At 41.2% G+C, this 24860-nt stretch overlaps 1 protein-coding gene across 2 annotated transcripts in view; it reads right to left on the reverse strand.

Annotated features, from left to right (window-relative positions):
* The window catches only part of opn7b (opsin 7, group member b), a 100712-nt gene that overhangs the window by 62570 nt on the left and 13282 nt on the right, over positions 1 to 24860 (reverse strand). The window lies entirely within an intron of this gene.

Below are 24860 nucleotides of genomic sequence, written 5' to 3' on the forward strand. Positions count from 1 at the left end.
CTTTCATTCCGCGCCCCCCCTGCAATGGCTCTGCGGGCCCTACACTTTGGGAAGGTCTGGGTTAGCAAGGTTGGTTAAGTATTTTCCATGATCCGAATTGGTTAGCAGACAATCTGGCAAAGGCTGGTTGAGAACAGTCGTCTTAAATACAGCTGATCTGATTAGCTCCAGGTGGGAATCCTGGGAGGAGCGATGAAGGCTCCACCCAGAGGGGGAATTACTGTGACTCACCCAGACTATGATATTTACTTGTTTTTGCTAATGAAGAAAGGTAGGCCTAAGAAGTACAACAAGCTGTTCATACCTGAGGCCTTAGAAACTCCCAAGAAAATACTCACAGCCTTGACAAGCTGTTCTCCACTGAACCATCCGAGGTGTACTCTCAGTAAAAATCTGAAAACAGCCCCACCAAGGCTGGAGACGGAGCAATACTGGAAGAGCATATTGGAGGACACAACCCATAACAACAACGCCCACAGACCACAGCAACCTTCCTGAACAGAATCAAGTAACCACCATAGCTGCAGACATCCAAGAAAGAATCTCAAGCATGAAGAGTTGGACAACACTAGGCCCTGACAAGATTTACCTCTTGGCTTAAGAAGCAAACTGCACTCCATGAGAGTTCGGCAACAGAAATGAACCAATTGCTAATGGATGAGACACACCCAGAGCTGCCAAAAGCCAGACAGTTCTGATCCCCAAGGATCCACAGATGTGATCAGTCAATAGCCTCAGCACGGCATGCAAGCTCCTGTTGGACAGGCACATTGCTCAGTCATTACATGAGCAGCGTTGAGAAAGTGGCAAAACACCAGAGGGAAAACACAAACTACTAATAGACTGATAGAGCACCCACTGAAGAGTGTAAGACCAGACTGACCAATCTGTGCATCTTGTGTACTGACTACAGTAAAGCCTCAAAAGAATGCCTCACACATTGATCCTGGAGAGTCCAAAACTATACATGATCAACAGGAGCAGTCTCTTGGTCTACCACACCAGGAAAACCCCCAGACAATCCATCACATGCACATACTGTAACAGCAGGGTTCAAGATGCTAGCTGGCAGGGCATCCAAGATCTCTGTCCAGAAGAGCGCAGTCCTCAGGAAAAGTAAAGACAATGCAAAGACAAAGAACAAGTCAGGGATGAAGCAGGAATGACCTGACTTTTAATGAGTGCTTTATCAATACTAACTTCTGATCCAAAATTTAGATAATGTTGATACCAATTGTATACTAAAGAACTGATGGAGAGATAATATTTAATAAATGTAATAATTCACAATTTTCCCTTTATTCATTTGTCATTTCAGACATACAAATTATTTTGAATCATTTTATCCTGAAGTGTACAACCATCTCGTGTTTTCAGAAGGACTAATGGCATTGACCATTCCTTTTAGTTTATTCGTACTGTGCTTACAAGATAAGTTACAAGGTAAGTTATTAACTGTGCCCATAATTCAGTCATATTGCAATTCAGTCAGAGCATGCTGGAAAAAAAACTTTAGCATGCACCCATGGCTTACTCTGAGGCAATGAGTATAATGTGAATACTTTTTAGTACTTTACATATATTTAAACGTTTCTTACTTGTTTTTATTTCTTTACCTTGTATAACTTATAATGTAGATATAGCTCCGAGCAGAAAATACTTCTCCTGGGACTGCAATAATAAACGGTAAAGCAGAACAGATAGCAGATCACTCTTTCAAACTTATTTTAATTTAACTGTGTAACCCACAGTGTTAATTTCATTTTGTATAGCCTGCAGCAGCTCTGTTTGTAATTACACCCACTGTAATCAGTGCATAAAAACTTGCATTAATTCCAACATTATGTTCCTCAACCCTTGTATGCTCCATCTCGAACGCTAATATTAAAAAAATAAATGTTTTGCTGAAGTGAAGTAATGAATTAATTAGGTTTTGTAATGCACAGTTTTAAATACCACACCCCTGAAAACAATATTTTGTACTCTTAAATGTTTTCATGCGTGCAAATAAAAATAATTATGTTATTCTGGCCAATTTATTATAAAATAGTTCACTTTTTATGACTGTTATTTGACTGTTATTATAGCCAGCCAGCAGTTTAGGAAATTGTTTTCTGATAGATTTTCACTGGGTTATCAGCTGGGAGTTAAAGAAGACTGTTCACTCTTGCAGACAGAAACAGGCCACTGGCTTCCTTCACTAAGAGTTAGAAACAGTAACTCTAGTGAGCAAATAACAGCATCAAACTGTGGCTGATCATGTGGATTTTATGGCAGATCTGTGCTGTTTCGATGTGTTCACAAGGGGAAGGTTTTTGACATCTGAACAGAGCGCCTTTCAGGAGCACTCTCTGACCTATGGAGAAAGGAAAGAAACACGGGGACAGTCTCTTCTCATATTTTTTTTGGATTTCTGGATGCACAACTTATTATGGTAAAAAAAAAAAAGAAAAGAGAAAAGAAAAAAGAACGAAAAAGTGGAATTTGAATAATATGTCCCCTGTGAATAAGTAAATGCCTACCTTATCATCTCAGTGTTTTCCAATTTCCTTGGCTTGAAGGACATTTGTGGTGATGGCGTGTGAAGATTAAATATCAAAGTTTAGTTGCTAGAGCCTGGGTTTGTTTTCCACATCAGGTTTCTTTAAAAATAATCAAACTCTGAACAGAAGATGATTTCTGTGAAGCTGTTTTAGTAACTGGCCAGTTTTGTTTATTATTATTGTGAAAAAAAGAGGGTCTCAAATGAGACATCAACTGATACACTCTTCTGACTGGGCTATCATGCACATAAAGTATCGTGTGCATGATATTACAGAGACTCTGTATCTGGCTATTAAAGTAATATTGTTTGTTTGCAAAACATGAATTTAACTGTACAAATGCATTAATGAAAAGCTTAAATTTAATAAAACAATCTTCGCCCATTTAATCTTTTGCTTGCTTCCAAAACTTCAAATGTCTTACTTGCATGTACAAAATTACACAAAAACGTCCATAAGGTTCAAGGCAGTATAAAGAAAAAGCCTTCTTCTGTTCTGTCTGCAACTTTTTAAGCTAATCTGTTGAGTGCAAATGCCAGCCCTTGTGACTGGAGTTGAGGAGCAACTTTGGCTCAGTCAGGACATATAATGGGTGCTCAAGTCTCCTCTTGTCTGGGCAGGAGACTGAAACCTTAGTTGCCCCTGATGCGACTGATGTGTGAATTTTAGATTAAAAGTGCTCAGATGTTGTACAAAAATCCTTTGAGGGCTCAAATAGAGTTGAAAAGTGCTACACAAGTACCAGACTATTTACTATTTAGTACACTTAATATAGCATGAGTCATCTGTTGGACATCTGGTAGATCATGACTCTATTGCATCTGACAGGCCAGTTGGGCTATTGATGTCACATGTGACATCAATAGCCAACCCCTTTTTGACATTTCAGTATTTGAATGTGTACTGGGAATACTTTCTAGAGGGCAGCGGATGTGTCAGACAGCTGCAGAAAGTTAACATGTGATTAGTTAAATTAAAAAGCTGTCAGTGTCTGCTGTGCAGTGGGGTTTTTCTGTCTTGTTAAGGTCAATATTCATATTACTGCAACTGTGTACTGTCAGAATATTAGATTTAAAAAAAAGTCTTGCAGTTGTCAGTGTTTTGTGGTCTTTGTGGGCATGGATTTTTTGCATGTGTGTGTGCCTGTGTGCATTGCTCATTGTTTTGGTGCTCTGCATTGCATTAAGTGTTTTGGGAATTTAGGGTTTCAGCCTTTTTCCATTATGCTTCTGCACGAAAAGAAGTCAAACAGTGGCATTTGGTGCAGAGAGAAGCACAAGTCTCAGGTGTTATTTTATTCTGAGTGGTAGAATGATGGTGGTTGATGGTGATTCTAACTATGAGTGATGGACAGGTGTTTATTTCTAACACCTGCTCTCACCTGCTCCTCAGCACGCAGAACTGTTTAAGTCAAATCCCCAACTGCAGTTTTGTTCAGGATTATTTTCTTATGCACCTCTGAACTCTCTTTATTGAAACTGCTGTTTTTACGTCTCTTAGTGGAAGTCTTGCAATGTGCCTCTGCAATGGGTGCTGGATCTTCTCTAGTGTCAAAACAGCAAGAAAAATAGTAAGAAAGATAGTTACGGGTAGCTAGCAAACGATTCAGCAGGAATTTTAAAAAATTGTGAAACTGTCAAATGTTCTCACCAGGGGTGATTTTAGCCAAAATGAAGTACCCCCAAAGATATCTTCCTTTTTTTCACAATATTTGCTGTTTGTGTGACACACTACTAAAAATATAAAAAGATTACAGTACTTGGTTGAAACGTAACATTTCAACAACGAAAGTATAGATACACCCCCCCCCCCCCAATGTTCCCTCTAGTTTTTCATGTGTCTGAGCGAACACACAAACTCCCTGAGCGGTCCCTTGGATCACTATGAGCGACATCAGACGTGTGCGCTGTGGTCACACCGGCATCTAATCCATCCAAATTACATGGTTTATTAAAATAATCAAATTACACCATTTACATTTATGTTAGACTATTTTTAATTAACTGCTTTAACCCACTTACAATGAAAATTTAAAACAAAATCTAGTCATTGACCTGTGTAGCATGTTACTAATATTGGAAGTAAAAATAACTTGAACTCCAATTTCGAAAACACAACTTACTTTTTTCTTTTCTTTTCTTTTTTATAAAGCTCTGACTTGTATTATGAGTATGAGTCTGTGGTCTGGGAGAGGGTCCTGTCTGCAAAATATAGTATATAATGACCAATGCTGGGCAATTAATTATATAGTTACTTTTTCAAAAAAGTAACTCAGTTTGGCAAACAGCAAAGTTTTTTGCAGCTATATTTTTTTAAATGCAGCCAAGGCATTTTTAAATAAACATTTCAAACTATTTACAGAACAATCAGTTGTTCTGCGTCAAATTTGATGCCACACAAATCATTTGTGACACTCCAAAAAATATTTCTGTCCACTATGAGATAAAGGAGAACAACAGTCTGATACCTGCAGGCCTGACAACAGGAGATGTGTCACCTGTAACATTCAGCAGTCGCCTCATTGTTCTGACACACACAACAAAACTACACTACACACTAACTACACAAGATTTGCGCTAAACGTCTTAAATGTCTCACATCTCAAAGCACCGCCGTCACTCCTAAAACTTCCCCCCGTTTCTTAACAACTAGATGCCACGTTGCCATATCATTTTTTGATTGGTCGACATGGTACTTTTTTGGACGAATAGGAAAGGGAGAGGGGGGTTGAGTTTGTTTTTGCTCACAGGTGGAGAGCGCTTTCGAGCCTTTTTTCTTATAAAACGCAGTTTTTACCGTTTCTTCCCGCAGTAAATATAAACAACGGTAGTATTCAGCAAGGAAACCAAACATTGCAGATATTTTTTATCATAACTCTGGTTTTACGTGGCCTATCAACACAATTTAAAAACTGGTATAAAGTCCACACTTTTTCCGTCAATTGTTCCATCTGTCCTGCTCACACATCTCCAATGGTTGTCCACGTTGTTATTAACGTGGCTTCACTCCACATCAGCCACGCCGCTTTGCTAGCTAAAACACGGGTGTCGGCACATAAGGACGCTGTCATAGTCTGTCAACGACGTTGATTAGCTGCATATATACGAATGTAAATCGCATTACAAGGGTTACAAGTTAGTTGACTGTTGTGTTATCAGTGTTTTGTGTTCAGAATTGCCAGTTACTTATGGCATTTGGTACCAAACCAATTGGTACCAAGTGTGCTGTGACGGGGGTGGAGGAACGGCCATCCAGTCAGAGGCTGGATGCAGCGGAGTGGAGACGTCAACAGGAGGAGGATGCTGACATCAAGCCAGTGCTTGGGTGGATTGAGGAACAGCGACAACCCCAATGGGAGGAAATCGCCATGTTGTCACGGGCCACAAAGGGACTCTGGTCCATGTTTAATGCCTTGCGGCGGCACAATGGAGTGCTGCAAAGGGACTGGAAGGAACCGGCTACGGGCGAGACGAGGTGGCAGCTGGTTGTCCCGCGGGCCCTGCAGGAGATGGTGCTTCGCGCAGTGCATGGGGCCCCAGGGTCTGGCCACTTTGGTGTCACCAAAACACTCCGCCGCCTCCGGCAGGGGTTCTATTGGGCCCAACATAGACGGGATGTAGAGGACTTTTGCCGCCGCTGTGACAGCTGTACAGCACGGAAGGGACCCACAGCCAAATCCCATGCCCAACTGCAACAGTTTCCTTCAGGGTACCCTATGGAGAGGGTGGGGATGGACATCCTGGGTCCTTTTCCCCGCACAGAAAGGGGAAACCGCTATATCCTCACAGCTATGGACTATTTCACAAAGTGGCCAGAGGCATACAGTTTACCTGACCAAGAGGCCGAGACAATTGTGGATGCCCTGGTGGAGGGGATTTTCAGCAGATTTAGGGTGTCTGAAGTAATCCACACGGACCAGGGCAGGAACTTTGAGTCCCGTGTGTTCGCGGCCATGTGCGAGAAACTAGGCTCCCATAAGACCCGTACAACTCCCCTCCACCCACAGAGTGATGGACTCGTTGAGAGATTTAACCGTACACTGGCAGAGCAACTGGCGCTAGTGACGGCTAAACACCAACGTGACTGGGACAGTCATGTTCCCCTGGTCCTCATGGCATATCGTTCGGCGGTCCAAGACTCCACTTCGTGCTTCCCTGCCCTTTTGATGTTGGCCAGGGATGCTGATGGGGACCAACCAGGTCCTGACTATGCGAGGAAGCTCCAGGATCGCATGGATTCTGCTCATGACTTTGCTAGGAGGAAACTGATAAGTGCGGGGGCGCGGCAGAAGAGGAACTACGACGTCCATTCCAGAGGCCGACATTTTAAGGTGGGGGAACTGGTCTGGGTGTGCAGCCCCCAGGGGAAAAAGGGCAGATGCCCTAAGCTGAACAGTGACTGGGTTGGACCCTGTAGGGTCTGGAACGTCTGGGGGAAGTGGTGTATAGGGTAACTGCCCCCAAGGGGACGGAGAGTCGCCCTGCACCGGGACAGACTGGCTCCCTATCGGGGTGCGGCCACTTCACTGGCACAACAGGGTGGGCCGCAGACGGACATGGACTCCACCCATACAGACTCTGCCACCACCATTGGGACAGCCCCTACTGTGAGTCCTGTGAGCCCTGGGCCCACAGCCACTTTGGGCGTGGCCCCTCCCCCACCTCCCTCCGGGCACCTTCGCCCAAGGAGGTACCATAGAGTGAGAGACTTTATCCACCCTCGTGGGCGAGGGACTTTGACGGGTCGGGGTAATGTAACGGACTGGGTTACAAGTTAGTTGACTGTTGTGTTATCAGTGTTTTGTGTTCAGAATTGCCAGTTACTTATGGCATAGTTGGACCACACCCGCAGCATGGTGATTTACTGAGTGTCCTTGAATGTGCAGTAGTCTAGAGGCCGGTTGGCCTGTCAATCAGATCAGCTACCAATGACAGAGAGTCTGGAGGAGAGCAGGTGTGTGGTTGGCTGAGAGTGTTCGGGGGGTGGGGGTTAGAGAGTGTGTGTGTGGGGCGGAAGAGAAGGAGAGTGTCGGGGGTTGTGCTGTTGCTGAGAGGCACTTTTTCGCTGTTGTTTTGGCGTTGGCTACGACCCACAGTAGCCCGTGTTACTCTTCTAAATAAACACCGGTAACTGGAACGCTGATCGTCTGTGTCTTCTGTCGAGGGACGCTACATTACTTTCAATTCAGGTTAGATTTTTTTGTGCGCAACGCAGATTTTCTGTGCGCAGAGACCGTGCCAGCAGTGCGCAATTGCGCACGTGTGCAGCTTAGAGGGAACATTGCCTCCCCCCTTCCCAAAATGGTTTGTTTTGCGGAGCAGAGGTGTGAGTGCCTGGCTTAAAACAGGACATATTAGCTGCATTTAACCTTCAGTTACTCTTTATAGTTAGGTTGGAGTCAGAACATGTTTCTTTTTGTCATGGTCCTGGGTCGGTGACCCAGCGCTTTTAGTTATCATTTTCTAGTTTATGATGATGATTATTATTGTTTGAGTTCTATGTGTTATATTTGGTCTGCCTTTGAGTCTGTGTCTCTGTCTGTCTATGGTGTCACCCCATCTGTTTGTGAATCTGTCTGTTTAGTTCAATGTCTTGTCTGGTTCCATGTGTCTGAGTTTCCTGTTTTATTGTGAAGGTCTGTCGTATGTGAGTGTGCTCAGTTTACGTTTCCCCTGTCTCGTCAGCTGTGATTTCTCCCAGGTGTGTTCCCCTCCTGTCTCTCATCCCTTGATTACTGCCATCTGTGTATTTAAGCCCTGTGTTTCTCTGTGTCAGTGTCGCGTCGTACCCTCAACACGCAGACCTCGTGTAACCACACCAGCCCAGGACCTCCACATCCAGCAGGTTCACCTCCAAGATCGTCTGAGACCAGCCACCCAGACAGCTGCTGGAACAATTGGTTTGCACAACCAAACAATTTCTGCACAAACTGTCAGAAACCATCTCAGGGACGCTCAACTGCATGCCCGTCGTCCTCATTGGGGTCTTGACCTGACTCCAGCTCGTCGCCGTAACAGACTTGTGTGGGCAAATGCTCACATTGCTCACATGGCGTCTGGCACGTTGGAGAGGTGTGCGCTTCACGGATGAATCATGGTTCACATTGTTCAGGGCAGATGGCAGCTGAGAATGTCCCAGTTCTTGCATGGCCAGCATACTCACCGGACATGTCACCCATTGAGCATGTTCAGGATGTGCTTGACCGGCGTATACGACAGCGTGTACCAGTTCCCACGAATATCCAACAACCTCGCACAGCCATTGAAGTGGAGTGGACCAACATTCCACAGGCCACAATTGACAATCTGATAGACTCCATGCGACGATGTGTTGCACTGCATGAGGCAAATGGTGGTCACACCAGATACTGACCGGTTCTGGGTCCCCAGACCCCCAATAGCGCAAAAAACTGCACATTCCAGGGTAGCCTTTTGTTGTGGGCAGTCTGAGGTACACCTGTGCACTACTCATGATGTCAGATCAGCATCCTGATGTGGCACACCTGTGAGGTGGGATGGATTATCTCAATATAGCAGATGTGCCCACTACCACACATTTGGACTGATTTGTGACCACTGTTTGGGAGGGATGGTTATATTGTGTATCTGGAATGAATTTTAGGTCTCTACGTCCATCCCATGGGGAATGGGAGCAGTAACAAAGGTGTTGCGTTTATATTTTTGTTGAGTGTATGTTCCTAGTGTTTGGTCTCCTGCTCCAGTTTAGTGTTTCTTTCCAGTGTTTCAGTCCTTGGTTCCTCTGTTCTGACTTTTGGTTTTCTTTTGGTGAGTTTAGTTTGTAGGAGGTTTTTCCCAGCAATAAAGCTGCGCTTTAAGTTTCACTTCCGTGTCTGAGTTCTGCATTTTGGGTCCACCACTCCTGCTTGCCTGCCACACAGCGATTCATGACACTTCTTAGCTGAAAAACATTACACCCAGGTAACCTGCAGTGTTGAAAACGACGATGTTTGCTACCCTACAATCTGTCCTGCTCTGTAGTAAAATCAGCGACATTTGACCGTCCTGTTGCTCCCATTGAAATTTATATAACCTATTTAAAATCTAAAACCTAAAATTGTCCTTAGCCTACTGTTGTTACCACTGTCCTGTTTGAAATGGATACTGTGGCGTGGGTGTGGTCTCTGGCCGGCTGCAGAGGAGGGGTGACGCAGTGAGCTCCCGGGGTGGCGCAGGGGCGGGGTGAACAGGTGTGCTGAGAAGTGAATGTGATTGTCACTCTTTATATGTTCACAGTGACAGTCGGAGGTGGAAGGGCGGACGTGACAGCAGAGAGCGGGAGTGACTGTGTCCCAGTGAACTGAAAACCACAGTATTAATAAAAGTATTGCTGTCCTCACACCTGTGTCCTGTGGCTACTTTACAGGACAGTAGCTAACTGACTGGATGCCCATTAACCTCATAACTCCTGTTGTGTGTGTGTGTTTGTGTAGAGAGAGACAGCCAGGTTTATAATGGATATAAGGAAGTCACATTCAGGTAAAAGTGTAAAATCAAATGATCCGTCAATCAAGAATAATGTTGGATCAGTGTTTTAATATTTATATCTTTTATTAGATGTTCATGTGGTTTGGTTATTTGCCTTTTGGTTGAAAGTACACTGAGAGAGGACTTTTTGTTAGTGAGCTTAATAGTTTTTTTTTCATATTAATGTCATTTTTCATCTAATTGAATACAATCTGTGTATGATTGTCAGTCCGAACAGGGAGAGAGGAACGAGGGGAATGTGAGGAGAAAGGGCAAGGTCAGGAAGAACCAGGTAAGAAAACAGACAGGGAACAGTGACAGGCAAAACAAAAACTGTTAAACCGACAAAGTGAAAAAACCTGATTTTACTCAACACAATCTGGAAGTTGTGTTCTCCCTATATTAAAGCTGCTATACAGAATCTGCAAAACAAACTGGGTTGAAACATTTTGACCCTCTTTAACAACATTCCAACATAACATTATAATTGATTGGGGAGATGAAAATTAATGATATATTTTTATGTGGTTCAGCCACAACTCTACTAAAACCTCAGCCAGTAATAGGTAGGCCAACTTTTGGACCGTCCAGTTGTCTCTATGACTGCCGCAGTACATACGTGAGGAGCTGTAAAGAGAAGCAGAGTGCTCTGTTTATATTCTAAAAATGTTTTAAGCTTGTTTCAAAGACTATGTACAGCAGCTTTAAATGTTTTCCAAAAGCACACATACACTTACTTTATCAGTGTTTCTCAAACTTTTTACAGTGTGTACCACCTGATAAAAAATGTCAAGCTCTCCTAAGTACCACTATGAAAGCATGAAAGTCATAAATCTTACAACACAAAATTTGTATTATTAAATTAGTCAAATTAGTATCTGCAGTAAAGATTTTTTTCATGCATTGTATACGTTCACCACAGGCAAAGTTGCCTCTATTTTTATATATTTTTTTCTATATATTTTGTAATAATTTATTTGTAATAATTTATTCTGTTTTGGGAGTGTTTTTTTATGCATCTGTATTGGATGCATAACTGATGCAGGGACTGACAGAGACAGGGAAGAAGTCTCATTTAGGGCTGGGTATCGTCACTTTTTCCTAGAATCGATTCGATTCCGATTCACAAGGTGTCGAATCAAATCGTGGATCGAATTGATTCAATTTGATTTAAATCTGGGAAATTTTGCCTCAGACAGTTAGGAATATTATAATTCAGATCAGTACATTTACATATTTTTGTATCTATAAAAAGGAAGCTGACACTTTCCACACTTTATCAAAGGTGTGAGCATCACAGCAGATGCCTTTGTGTCAAAGTAGCTGAAGATAAAACACAGAAAAACATGAAGGTTATTTTCCAGGCCTGGGATTTTATAAAAATATTCTGCAGTACATCAAAAACAAAAGAAAACCATTAATCAACATATGAACATTACCTCTGAAGTTACAGCGGTTTTATTAGAGACATGGCGTTTTGCATTTTGTATAATTTTAAAAAGTTTAAATTTGTTCAGAAGACTATTGAACGGCAGAAATTAGGTTTTCTTTTCGGAAGTAAGTAAAAGGAAAAAAACAGCGGCCGACAGCCTGTAAACAACGGTAGACTTGTGCGTAACAAGCAAGCGAATAATGCAGAAAACAGATTTTTAAACGGGAAACTGTTCTTGAAGTATACTGAGAGAGCAAGAGAGAGAGAGAGTAAGAGAGAGAGAGAGAGCTGTGCATGAAGTGTGGAGGAAGCAAAACAGCAAAAGTCAGAGGGAATTCATGACGATGTTTTTGTGAAGTGTAGTTGGGATCTTCTTTTGCTGCTGGTTCGGTCAGTATTGTTTGGAGAGAGATAAAACGAACAGCTTTAGAATCAGCGCAAAAAGGGCGTAAACACAAAGTGCGGACCCGCCGAAACATCAGAATCAGGGTGAGAAAGGTGGCATCTCACTGATTCTGATCTGTCGGCGGGTCCGCGCTTTGTGTTTACGTCTTTGTGCAGAATCCGTGTACCTGCTCTCATTTACTGTTTTAGCTGTTTGGTGGTTGTTGAAATTTTGTGAGGTTTAACCTGAGATTCTGGCGTTTCGGGCAAAATCGATTCAGGATTTTAATGAATCCACATCACGTTATCCAAGCCATAATCGATTTTAATCGATAAATCGATTATCAAAACCCACCCCTAGTCTCATTGTGACAAGTAAAGTGTATCTTGGCTGGCTGGGCAGCTCTCTGGGTGCTCAGCACCCCCAAAGCTCTGATCCTAGAATCGCCCATGGTTCTCACCCTTCACCTTCTACACTATGGTGGGCTGTTTAACTGAAATGTTTTTGCTGTAAACGATTCTCAGTGATCATCCTTCACATTAAATTCAGGTCAGTTTGAAGCAGAAGTTGGAAGTGGTGCAGCAGTTCAAGTGGTTAGAACGTCCAGGGAGTATCATAAAAATAAGAACCACCCTGGAAGCTTTCTGGACATGTCTGAGAAGATAACCACACACTTTTGAAATGCCAACTGTCTGCAGAGAACCATTTCAGATTGGAAATCAACATTTTTGATATGCACACATTTCTGTCATGACAAATGCAAAGCATAAAGGAACCAACTTAAATAAGTTACAAATACTAAGGACTTTTATGGGGAATATTTATTCTGTTTGGGTATTCAAACTGTATTGTATAGTACTGTATGCACACCAGCCACACTATCAAAACCACTGACGGGTCAAGTGAATAATGCTGATGCTGAAGCTATTTTCTGCTGGACATTCTTGGTTTCTGGCATTCATGTCTATATTATTTTGGCATGCATCTAAACTCCATTTCTCCCCAAGCAAACCCACTCATGGGAATGGCATTCCCTGACACTAGTGACCTTCCTCTAGCATGATAATGCACCCCACCACACTGCTCAAGAAAAGCTAGAAAAAACAGCACAGCAAAACTGCCCTGATCCCCATCCGACCGAGTGTACAAGTGATGCACCAGAACAACCCTGATCATAGAAGACTTTACACACAGATCTGCTGCAAACATGTGACACCCACTGTGGATGTTATCAGTCCAGATCCTGTATCCATGTGTCAATGTGTGAGGGGCTGTTTAGTCATGTAACATGACCAGTGAGGACAATGACTGCATTATTTCACATCATCACATCACCCAATGACAGTATTCTGGTAAAATAAAAATCATTTCAAAAACAGGATCACTTGCCAAGGAAACACTTTTGAGCATATCATTGCAATTACCATGTAAACCACATCTCTGCAAGCCACCACAACTTTCAGTAATCCGTTTCCCCGATTCGCTACAAAATGCTCTGTTGTTCCAAAATAAATAAATTATAATTTTTTTTTTATATTACATTACAAGTTAGCCAGTCATGAACTTCAGCATAATGGCCTTCAAGGCTCTAACATCCTGACTGCAATGGAATGAACAGAAAACAAAAAAGCAAAAGACGACTTACTAAATTAATCCAAGAAGACATTATCACTGTAACCTCAGGCAGAGTCACTGCTCTACAGCTCTCCTTAGATGAGGTCAAGATAGATAAGATTGAACACTTCAGATCAGTGCTTTATTTTAACCTCACAATAAACAACAAATGAAGTATTTGGCCTGCTGTTTTCCACAAGGATATCACTGAGGAAGAATAAAACCAAAACACACAATAGCATTTTTGTTTGTTTTCTATGAACTGCTGAACTGACCAGTTACACAGAGAGAGGGGAAAAGGGGGTCACAAATGCTTTTATAATATACAAGGAGCCTTGTGTAAGACAACAATGAAGAAACTGTTTCAAAAAGTGTACAAATTTCATAAGACACTGCTTAATTTTGTAATTCAATAAGTAAAACTTTAATGACAATCGCATATTTACGTACATCAAACCCATGTTTATATCATGGTTAAAAGTTACAAGTATCTCCATATTTCACTGGTTATAAGAACAGGCTGTGAAGGATTACCAAAAAAAAGGGCCCAAACATACAAACACATCCAAAACTTGCGTGCCATTTTTATATACCATTTTCCTTGTTTGATGGACACTGTTAAAAATGTTTTCTTAAACTCTTAAACTATCTCTTTCTTAAACTATCTATGCATTTAATCAATAAGATAAAAGAGAAAGAAGGACAATTTCAACAGCATCTCTTAGTTTCTACGTGATAAAGAAATGCTCCTGTAGTGAATGAAAAAATTGTAAATTTACTTCCTAAATTGTAAGCAGTAAAATGGAAAATCACAGAAATCTATAAATTAATTATCTTGGTGTATTGTGAATGGCTATGGGGGAAGTCCAAAATTTGTCCTACTTCATATTGTCCGAAGCCATCCAGCGGACCAAAATTGAATCTTTATCAGACCAATTCTGACCCCCGGACACTAGATTTGACACCCCGGCTATTCACCCCTAAGAAAAAGATTATGGAAAGAGGACACCTTTATAATAAAACACAAGACAAAAATATCTCATACTTGAAGGAACGTATACCTTTACGTGTACCTTTATGTACTCTCGAGGGAGACTTGATAAGAACACTGCATATGAAGGATTCATGCATTCAGGCTATTGTTTAACGTCCACATGGGAGCTGAACAATAGGCTATACTGTGTCATAAGAGTTCAGCCAAAGGAGTCTTCTTGAACTATAATAGTTAATTCAGTCAGCTGATGACAGAATGAGGACATTAATGGGATCTTTTTTTAGCAGTATTACACAATCAATGACTTTATTCAATGATGTGGTTCTTTCCGTTACAAAGAAAACTCAAATCCTTGTTTGGCACAGTACTTTCTTCCCTTTTTCCAGAACCTTGGCACTGAATATGTCATACACTTTAAGTTATAAAATATGTATGATGATGTATGCGGTTCTGCTTCTCAACCGAAAACACTGACTTTCAATCAAAGCAATAAAAATATATTCTATTGTAGTCAAACTGTCGAGTTTGTACTTAAAACTTTTTGGTTTTTTATTTTAAACTAAATGTCAGCATGCTAATATACACACTTTGCAATTATGCTGATGTTTACAGCAGGAATAGAGATTACAATGCATTTTGCATAGTGAAGATCACAAACCACAAACAATTAAAGCAGATGGAGTCATGGAGTCATGTTTTGTACACAACTTGCTATGTTCCATAGTGCTGGAAAGAATGCAGACCCGCTGATGGCTCTTCCTGAAAAGTCAAAACCTCTTTTAAGTTGTTCTTCCTGAAGGAAACAAAAACTTCTTTTTTCTTATTCTTTTTTGTGGGTTGCAACAGCAGAGTCATCTACCTCCATTTCACCCTATCCTCTTCTGTCACGCCAACCCTCTGCATGTCCTCCTTCATTACATTCATGTATTGTCTCTGTGGTCTTTCACTTTTCCTCCTTCCTGTCAGCTCCATTCTCACATCCTACACTTAAAACAGTCATAACACCTGAAATAAGATTTAAGTCTGCTTTTATTGTACAGTGCAGTGAAGAAGAGAAAGAGAGTGGGGGAAGAAAAGAAAACAAAGGGCCTCGGGTTGGAGTCAAACCCTGACTGCCTTGCAACCCAAAGTCACCTGCTAAGCCTGTGAGCCCAGCCAACTCCCTGGAAAAAGGATATTTTAAGGGTTTTCAAGAAAATGAAATTTATCTGTGGGTAAGGTTGCAATTGAACTTAACTTTTAATTTATTTACATCTAGCTTCATACATTAAATATGAAGCTAGATGCTGAAATCCACACACAAATCGTCTGACAGTTATTATAATCACATTTATAGTTTATAAGCATTTTACCATGTTGGCTTGGCACATTAGAATACCAACATTGTCCAACACATAGTGCAGTTTCCCAATTCATCCTCTGGCAATGATAAAAGCCTGTGTTACACTTAGAGTACTGACAACCCACAAAAGATATTCCAGTTAAATTAAAAAAAAATCAGACTTGCTATGGTATAGTAAAAAAAACATATCAAAGGTCTCAGTAGCATTCTTCTCCTGTCCACAAATTGTAGAAAATTGCATAACAGTCTAACTAATAGGCCAACATTCCTTGGAGCCATGCCACTACACAAAAAGCAGAGGTGTCACAGTGTGCCTTCAAACAAACATCAAACTGTTTTCAGCCTAAACAGAAGGAACAACAACACATAAAGACAATCCTGTTAGTGTATCCAGCACCAGTGCTTATGAAGAGACAACTTGCCAGTTTGCAGTGTTTTCCAAATCTCATGTGACCGCAAAACAATGCATCCAAGTTTTGACAAAAATCACCCACAGATACTGACTTTTAAAGGGGATTAGCTGGGAATTATATGACTGGTACTTTATGAGAGCTTAGGGAATCACACATAAGCTTAGGTATTAAACCTGTATGCTAAATATTTGATGTTTTCTCTACTTCAACCAATATATAACACAAATCGTCATATAAAAAAAAGATGTATGTAAAACGTATGACTATAAAAACTATACAATTTTTACATTTTTATCCAGTAGTAGCTGTGTGTTTGGTGAGTATATACTTTAACAGCGATTTGTTCCCTTTGAAACGGCACAGCCGCACTATTCTCATGTTGCAGAGTGAAGAAGTCATTTATTATAGCATGCAGTGACCCAGAGGAAGGCTTACACTGAAGAATCTAATTTTGGTTAATCAAATGGCTACAATGGAGAAAAGCTACACCTCATTTGCATTGTCTGTTGGCTGATCCACGGTAATGGAGTGAAAGCTGCAGAACATGTGCATGCCAAAAAGCTTCAAGAGAGATAAAGTGCTGGCAGGATGCCAGTGCTTGGTCATAAATGTAATTTACACCCACCTCAAATCAAGGTCAGACATCTATAAAAAAAATATTTCACCGATGTTTCACTTCTAATTTCAGACCCTTTCTAAACTCCCTTCTAATTACTTTACAAGCTGGGTTATATTCAAAATTGTGAGTTCCATGGCAAAGGAAATAGGATTTATGGTGACGAACAGCTTGATCCTGAATCTTGATATGAAACTGACCAAAGGAAATGAAGTAATTGATAAAGGGGGGCAGAAGGGAAGAGATCATTAGACTGATTCAGTGGCAGATTATTTCTTGGACAGATGCTGACAGAATACTGAAATAAACACATTAAACTAGACTCTTGAGACTGCTCATTGAGTAGATTTACCAAAGTAAAGCCATTGACTTCCAAGCATTTGCTGTACCTTGAATCCAGGGCTGTAACCAGGGAATTACTGAGGTCCAGAATTTTGCTTCTTGATGCGTCATATTTCAAATTTAGCACCTGTTGTCCAATAAAAAATGGATAAGGCTATACTTCTAAAGAGACAAGGTCCTAGAGATGCAATATAATCAAAGCCAGAAATTTAGAAAAGTCTGAGGGACTTTATTTTACACAGTTTCCCACTTTAGCTGGAGGAGCTGTTTATGTAGAAACATGGAAGATGAGTGTTTTTTGTATAAAACAAGGAAATAAAGTAAACCTTAAAAAGTTATTTATTCACTTGAGATTTAAGTAGCTCAAGAGCAAAAGTTATTCAATGTCTTTGACCCTACTCATTCCCTCCTGGCATCTAAACCAACCAATTATTATTCCTCATGAGTCATGCGTCAACCTAACCCTCTAAATACAATCAAATTAGAGGCACTGTGGAACAGGACATAATTTAGGAAAATTCCTGTTGAGTCTTTTCAAAGTAAAAGCTATCTCAATCCAGATGGATTATTTACCAGGTAGCTGAGGGAAAATATATATCCACAATGACAATGTTACAGTTCCACTATACCTGAATAGAGCACTCACTCACAGCTTGTCACATACGTTGGCTAATAAAAAAAACTTTGAAAAACTTTTATTTAAGAAATTATAGTCCATTTCAACATAAAAGACCCCCCCCCCCTCCCCCACAAAAATGTTAGCACGAGTCAAATCTTAAAACACTGGGTACCCTTTTTGCAATGTACAGTCCAATGGATTTCAGCAGAAGTCTATCAGATGTTGCCTTAGGCAACTGTTCTCTACTCGTAGTGTCAATGTTACAGTGAGTGTTGGTTAAAAGAAAGCCAGGAAAAAAGGCTTGCGTTTGTTCAAAGTTGTGACAGGATGCATTAAACTGAAACTATGATGCGTTTGGTTGTCTAGTGAGGAATAATTTCATTGGAAACAATCCTTTCATTCAGTCAGCATTTGTATCCTGCAGCCCAAAGACCAGTCTGTAGTCAGTGCATTAAAGCAAAATTATTAGTGGCCATGAAGATCTGTGTTAGACAAAAACAATGCTTGTCTAGTTTCTTATTGAACTTATCTGACATTAATGTATGCACTGTTTTCATGTTGTGTTAAATGAAGATACTTATTACATATAGGGAGAGAGTTAAATGTCTACAGGTGGATGGTAGGATGAAGGTGGAGGGGGTGTGAGAGAACTGTCAGATGGAGAAATTTGAAACTTTGCAGCCTAAAAACAACACCAAATTGTAAGGCCCGAAGAAACTGCATGTTACCTATGTATGAAGCAGTGCAGCTTGGGATGTCTGCCTGAAAAAATCTTCAGGCTCACTCCATTTTGAATATCCAAATACAAACTGTTTAACCGCCAAAATACAAGTCAATAAACATCACAAATGTAGTGTAGCGTTGTTTTTGAAACAATCTAAGAAGCCAAAGGAAAATAGATCATGCAGCTCTGACCTCTCTGTTACTGTCGTTAAGAGCTTTCACTACAATGTGAGGAAGTGATATTGCTGAAAAACTGATAGAAAAAAACTAAATGTCACAGCTTGCCTTGGCAGACCGTGTTTAGGGTCGAAGAGGACCCAAATGCAGACACTTAGAATAAAACTATAATTTCACAAAAGGCGAGCAGTTTATTTGTGGCCGGGAAAAGGTACAAAGCAAAAGGCAGAGGTAAACTGAGGCAAACCTAACTAGAACTAAACTGGGAAAACTAAATGCTAAACACAATAGACAAAGAATAAAACCTTGAGCATGATAAGAACCTGGACATGGAAAAACCTGGATAAATGATGGCAAGAACTCGACAGAGGACTTAAATACACAGAAGGGTAATGAGGGAAGTGGAAACACCTGGGGAAACACAGCTGACACAAATGAACACTGCTCGCACTACAGGCTTGCTTGTTGTTCCTAGAGTAAGTAGAATGGGAGGGAGAGCCTTCAGATTTCAGGCCCCTCTTCTGTGGAACCAACTTCCAGTTTGGATTTTAAGATTTTAAGATTAGGCTTAAAACTTCCCTTTTTGCTAAAGCATATAGTTAGGGCTGGATCAGGTGACCCTAAATCCTCCCTTAGTTATGCTGCAATAGGCATAGGCTGTCGGGGGATTCCCATGATGCATTGAGTTTTTCCTTTCCAGTAACCTTTCTCACTCACTATGTGTTAATAGACCTCTCTGCATTGAATCATATCTGTTATTAACCTCTGTCTCTCTTCCACAGCATGTCTTTATCCTGTCTTCCTTCTCTCACCCCAACCAGTCGAAGCAGATGGCCCCGCCCCTCCCTGAGCTTGGTTCTGCCGGAGGTTTCTTCCTGTTAAAAGGGACTTTTTCCTTCCCACTGTCGCCAAAGTGCTTGCTCATAGGGGGTCATATGTTTGTTGGGTTTTTCTCTATATCCACTATTGTAGGATCTACTGTACAATATAAAGCGCCTTGAGGTGACTGTTGTTGTGATTTGGCGCTATATAAATAAAATTGAATTGAACTGTATTGAATTGAACATGACACCACAGAGGAAGCAAAACTAAACACACTGAACATGGAAACAAGACTTTCAAAATAAAGCAGGAAACATGGAGACACATGAACTGGAACATGCAAGCTTGACACAAGAGACAGAGAGAGGGGCAGGAGAGGAGGAGGGACACAGAGGAGAGAGACACAAGAGGAACCTACACAGACAAGGAGATAATACATGATAAACAGAAAAAGACTCAAGTAGACATGGAGGATAACATAAACTAGACTAAACTTCAACTAAGACGAACTAATAATAACCCCTGAACTTAACCTTATCTCATAAGTAATCAAAAATGACAAAATAACTCAAAATGCTGGGTCACAGACCCAGCCCCTTGACACAAATATTCCCCTTTGAAATTGTCACAAGGCAGATGCTACTGTCACTCAAAGAGCACATTTATCCACTCAGATCTGATTATCTGTCTGTCAAGCTCAGTTATTCTCCACTTAATTCTCTGACTCTCTGACTATTCATAAACAGTAAATATATAAATTTGTCTTAACCTTTTAGATGCTGCAAACAGAGGATTCTCAATTCATGCTAGTCACAGAAAGTAGGAAGTAGCGGGAGATTATGAGACTTTGTGGCTCGGTCAAATGTCTCAACAGTTTTATGTAGATAAATAGAGTCTAAACATGTTTGACACTGTATCTGAACTTGTTAAGTCAAACCTAAGGAGTAAAACAATACACTGGTGAAATCATATTGACTATGTGCATGAGAAAATGCTAACTTCCTGGTTTGAGACCGGATGTGGGGTTGTGCATTTCCGGCAGCTTTACTTTGCGGTCAATCGCTACTGCGAAGATATACTCCAAAATCATGTCCAAAACTCGAAAACGGAAAGATTGCGTTAAGTTACAAAGAGCAGAAGGTGGGAACACTCACTGCTGTTGTGTCATAAAAAATCTAATGATCAATTTTGACGTTTAAAGAGTTTAGATCGATCAGTTGTTTACATCACTCAACAGCAGAACTGCATTACTGCAGCAGAAGACACATCGTCCACATTCAGAAGCACATCTCTGTATAGTGACTAGAGATGGCACGATACCACTTTTTTATGTCCGATACGATACCGATATCATAAATTTGGATATCTGCCGATACCGATATGAATCCGATATAGTGTTTTTTAAATATCTTGCTGCATTTTGTATAAGTTCATACTCAAGTTTAAAACAACAACTACACTAAAGCTATTCTGTTATACCTGTATGCAAAAAAAATATTTCATAGTTCAGCAATACTGATCAATCTAATAAACTTAAACCTACACCATCCTCCCTATTCTGGTATTTTTAAAGAGTACTTAGCATAAATATTAAGCAACCTAACTAATAGGGTTCCAACTCCCAGCAACAACAAAAATAAATAAATAAAAAATAGGGAACCACCCCTCACGCTCCACCTCATGATGCTTAATCGACGTAATCAACCTTAATTTGATGCAGTGTGAAAGAAAATACACAGAAATCAATTATTTTTCAAGAAATATTAAATAGATTCAACATCTTTCTTCAACAAAATTGCAGACTGCACAGATGGTACCTTCCCAAAGGAAAAAGTACTATAGCTTACTAGGGTATATTAGACTTAACAGTTACTGTATACAATAATGGACTTCTATACATTTTACATCAGATTAAAACTTTGGGTGTAAGATTCAGATAAATATTAAATAATTAAAAGCTCGACATTTTAAATGAGAATAAGAAAGCAAAGTATGTCTTTGTGCCCCCTTTTCCCTGTTAATGCCCTATCGGCCCCCCTGGCTAAACTTTGCTAGATCCGCCCCTGCACAGTTACCAGCATCAGCTACTTAGAAAAAGATCCTGGAGTAGAAAGTAATATTAAATACATTCTAACAACAGCTGATCAAGCTTAAACGTGCTGCTGTTGTTCAGCCGCTGGTTTCCTCTTTCTGGTGCAAAGTGGGCCAAAAGCAAACAAGAGACATGGACTCGCGACAGAAAAGCCGATCAGCTGATCATTAAGCAGTTTCATGATTGAAGTAGCAGCCGGAGAGCGAGAGGCAGTCGCTCATTAAGCTTAACGCAGGAATGCTTTACAAACATTCAGAGATGGACTTACACACTTGCTTTACTTCTCTCGGGGATAACTTTGTCGGAGATGAAATGCCGGGTTGCTAGCAAAACTCCAAATGCTATCCAGACCACCGACAGGTCCCGCATGCCACAGCCGCTCTATCACGTGATGCATACTGCTCCGACGTGCTAACATTCTGAGGTGAGTTACGGCGTGTTGCAAGTTTTGTGAGGTGCTTTCCTGATATTTAATGGATCGGATTACATTTTTTATTTTTCTCCGATATCCGATCCAGTAATTTAGGTCAGTATCGGACCGATACCGATATGTAATATCGGATTGGTCCATCTCTAATAGTGACTGGTCTTATGATTTAAACAGGCAAATGTTCAGCATTCAAACTACAGGTGAAGAATAGTCAAACCAGATGTTTCCCCCGTTATGTCGATATCAGCTAGTCAAGTACACAGCTACACAGCATGTTAACAAACCGTGAAAAAAGCCACACAAAAAATGAACGATTGCTGGTAACGGTTTCTATACATTAGTATTTATGAAGGGTATGTTGTGACTTACCTTCAAAATTACAGCGGTCCCTCGCTATAATGCGGTTCACCTTTCACCTCGCTGTTTCGCAGATTTTTTAGTGCAAGTTTGCACGTTTTTTTACGTCACATTGTGTCCTGCGACCAGACGATCTCCTCCGTGACGTCTCTCCCGTACAGTACAGAATCGCTGCATCGATCGCTAGCAGTGTGACTCTGAAGTGCAGTACTGTATGTCCACAATGTCCACGAAACGTTTTGTACCGTCAAAAAATAAAATTGGCTACTTGATTTCACCTATCGCTGGTTATTTTTAGGACATAACACCCGCGATAAACGAGGGACAGCTGAGAAATATAACATTTGAATCCCTTTTCTCTTTTGCTCTGAGGCGCGGGGCAAAAATATCGACAAGTCGATGAACATCATTTACAGATATATTGGGTAAATACCCAAGACATCTATAGAAATGTAAATCGCCGCTTGATTCATTCATTTGCTTAACTTGTTTTGGACCTTAAACCAGGCGCGAATAGGACACCGGAAACAAAGCTCCCCACAGGAGTTTCCGCACCGGAAGTAGCATATGCTAATGTGCACATAGTCAATTAGTGTCACTGTTATTTTGTATTGAATTGTAGCCTCATATGAATTTTGATCCATCCATCCATCCATTCGGTTCCGCTTATCCTTTTCAGGGTTGCGGGGGGCGCTGGAGCCTATCCCAGCTGTCATAGGGCGAGAGGCAGGGTACACCCTGGGCAGGTCGCCAGTCTGTCGCAGGGCCAACACACAAGGACAGACAACCATTCACACTCACATTCACTCACAAATTCACACTTAGTGGCAATTTGGATTATCCAATTAACCTATCCCCACAAGCTGCATGTCTTTGGACGGTGGGAGGAAGCCAGAGTACCCGGAGAGAACCCACGCAAACACGGGGAGAACATGCAAACTCCACACAGAAAGACCCCGACCTGATGGTGGAATTGAACTCAGGACTTTCTTGCTGTGCGGCAACAGTGCTAACCACCGTGCCACCGTGCTGCCCATGAATTTTGATATGAATTGGTTTTTGTATATATGCGTTGGCGTCCTAAATGGTGCACAGCTCCAAGAGACAATGGATTGATTGGAAACATTGTATACAGTGTATATAAATGGCATCAATGACACACATATTCCTATCAATGCCCCAATGATACTGCACCAGCCAAAAGCAAATAGAGGGGGTGACACTCTATTTTCCTCCAAGCCATTGTCACAAAAGCAAACTCCACAACCTCCTTTACTATCATTTGTGACATGAATGTGCTATATTTCTTGATCCCTAAACTCCCTAAAGTGTTTTTGCTGACCACAGGTTCACAGATTTGTAAGTGCATTGCTTGAATGATGATATATTTTGTTCAACTCACCCTTCCACAGAAATGCAAAAGAGAAGGTGGCAGTAAAATATGAGTCTCTAATGCCGGGCTCACACTGTGCGATTTTGTCAGTCGCGCGATTCAGCTCCTGCTCAAACTGTACGATTGACTCGCAGGAGTTAGAAGTTCGTAGGTCACGATGCAGGGTCTCACACTATACGACCCGATGCTCGGATGCGACCTGAGTGCTCACACTGTGCGTCCATAAAAGGTCCATGAAGGTTATAACAGAAATTCTGTCGCTCCCTCTCCCTCTCTGTCTTTCACTCACACAGACACGCACACCACCACCATCAACTTTGCTAAATTGCTAATGAAAAACATTGATCAGGCAGCTGTGATTGAGCAGCAATGTCTATCCAACTATTTTCACGGTTGTTGTGGTCGTGATAATTTTGTGAGGCCACATCGAAAAGGCTCGGATGAGCTTTCCAAAGTTCTACAAGTGCCTCCATCGCTTGTGTCCAGATCACACGCTGCACTGCCGTGCTGCGCCGTCTTTTTCGCTGACATTTGTGTTTGCGCGTGCGCAGTGTGACAAACTGCGGTGACACCCTCACCTCAAACAGGTTTGAAATCCTCACGACCAAGCGATTGATGATCGGAAGCTGGTCGTGAGGTGTTAATCGCTTCTCGTTACCCCATGTATACTACATGATGCACGACACACGATGAAGGCCAAAATCGGGCCAATCGCCAAAACGGTCGCACGACTCAAAAATCCCCTCAAAATGGGCCAAAAATCGCACAGTGTGAGCCCGGCATAATATGAGATACTGGAGGTTGTATTCTTGTCTAAAATATACTGTTTATTCAGTGACTTGTATTTTTACAGTATTTTTTTGTTTTTCCACTATATAGAATAACATCATAAGAATATATCAGTCACAAGCTTTGTACAACAAACAATGTTCATTACACAAGACAAACTGTGAAAGAGTATTTTTTTCTTTTACTTTCTCTGTGTCTGCCGCTGTGATGGTTTCTGGATCCTGGGCCATCGTAAGACCTCAGGCACCGGCGGCTTGGTGTATTTTTAGGCAGCCCTTTCTTCATCACACCTT

This window comes from Aulonocara sp. 'chitande type north' Nkhata Bay, linkage group LG20, assembly GCF_057382095.1.
Source record: "Aulonocara sp. 'chitande type north' Nkhata Bay isolate Kocher_YH1m ecotype deep benthic linkage group LG20, A_spYH_male_GT1.1, whole genome shotgun sequence".
NCBI lineage: Eukaryota > Metazoa > Chordata > Actinopteri > Cichliformes > Cichlidae > Aulonocara > Aulonocara sp. 'chitande type north' Nkhata Bay.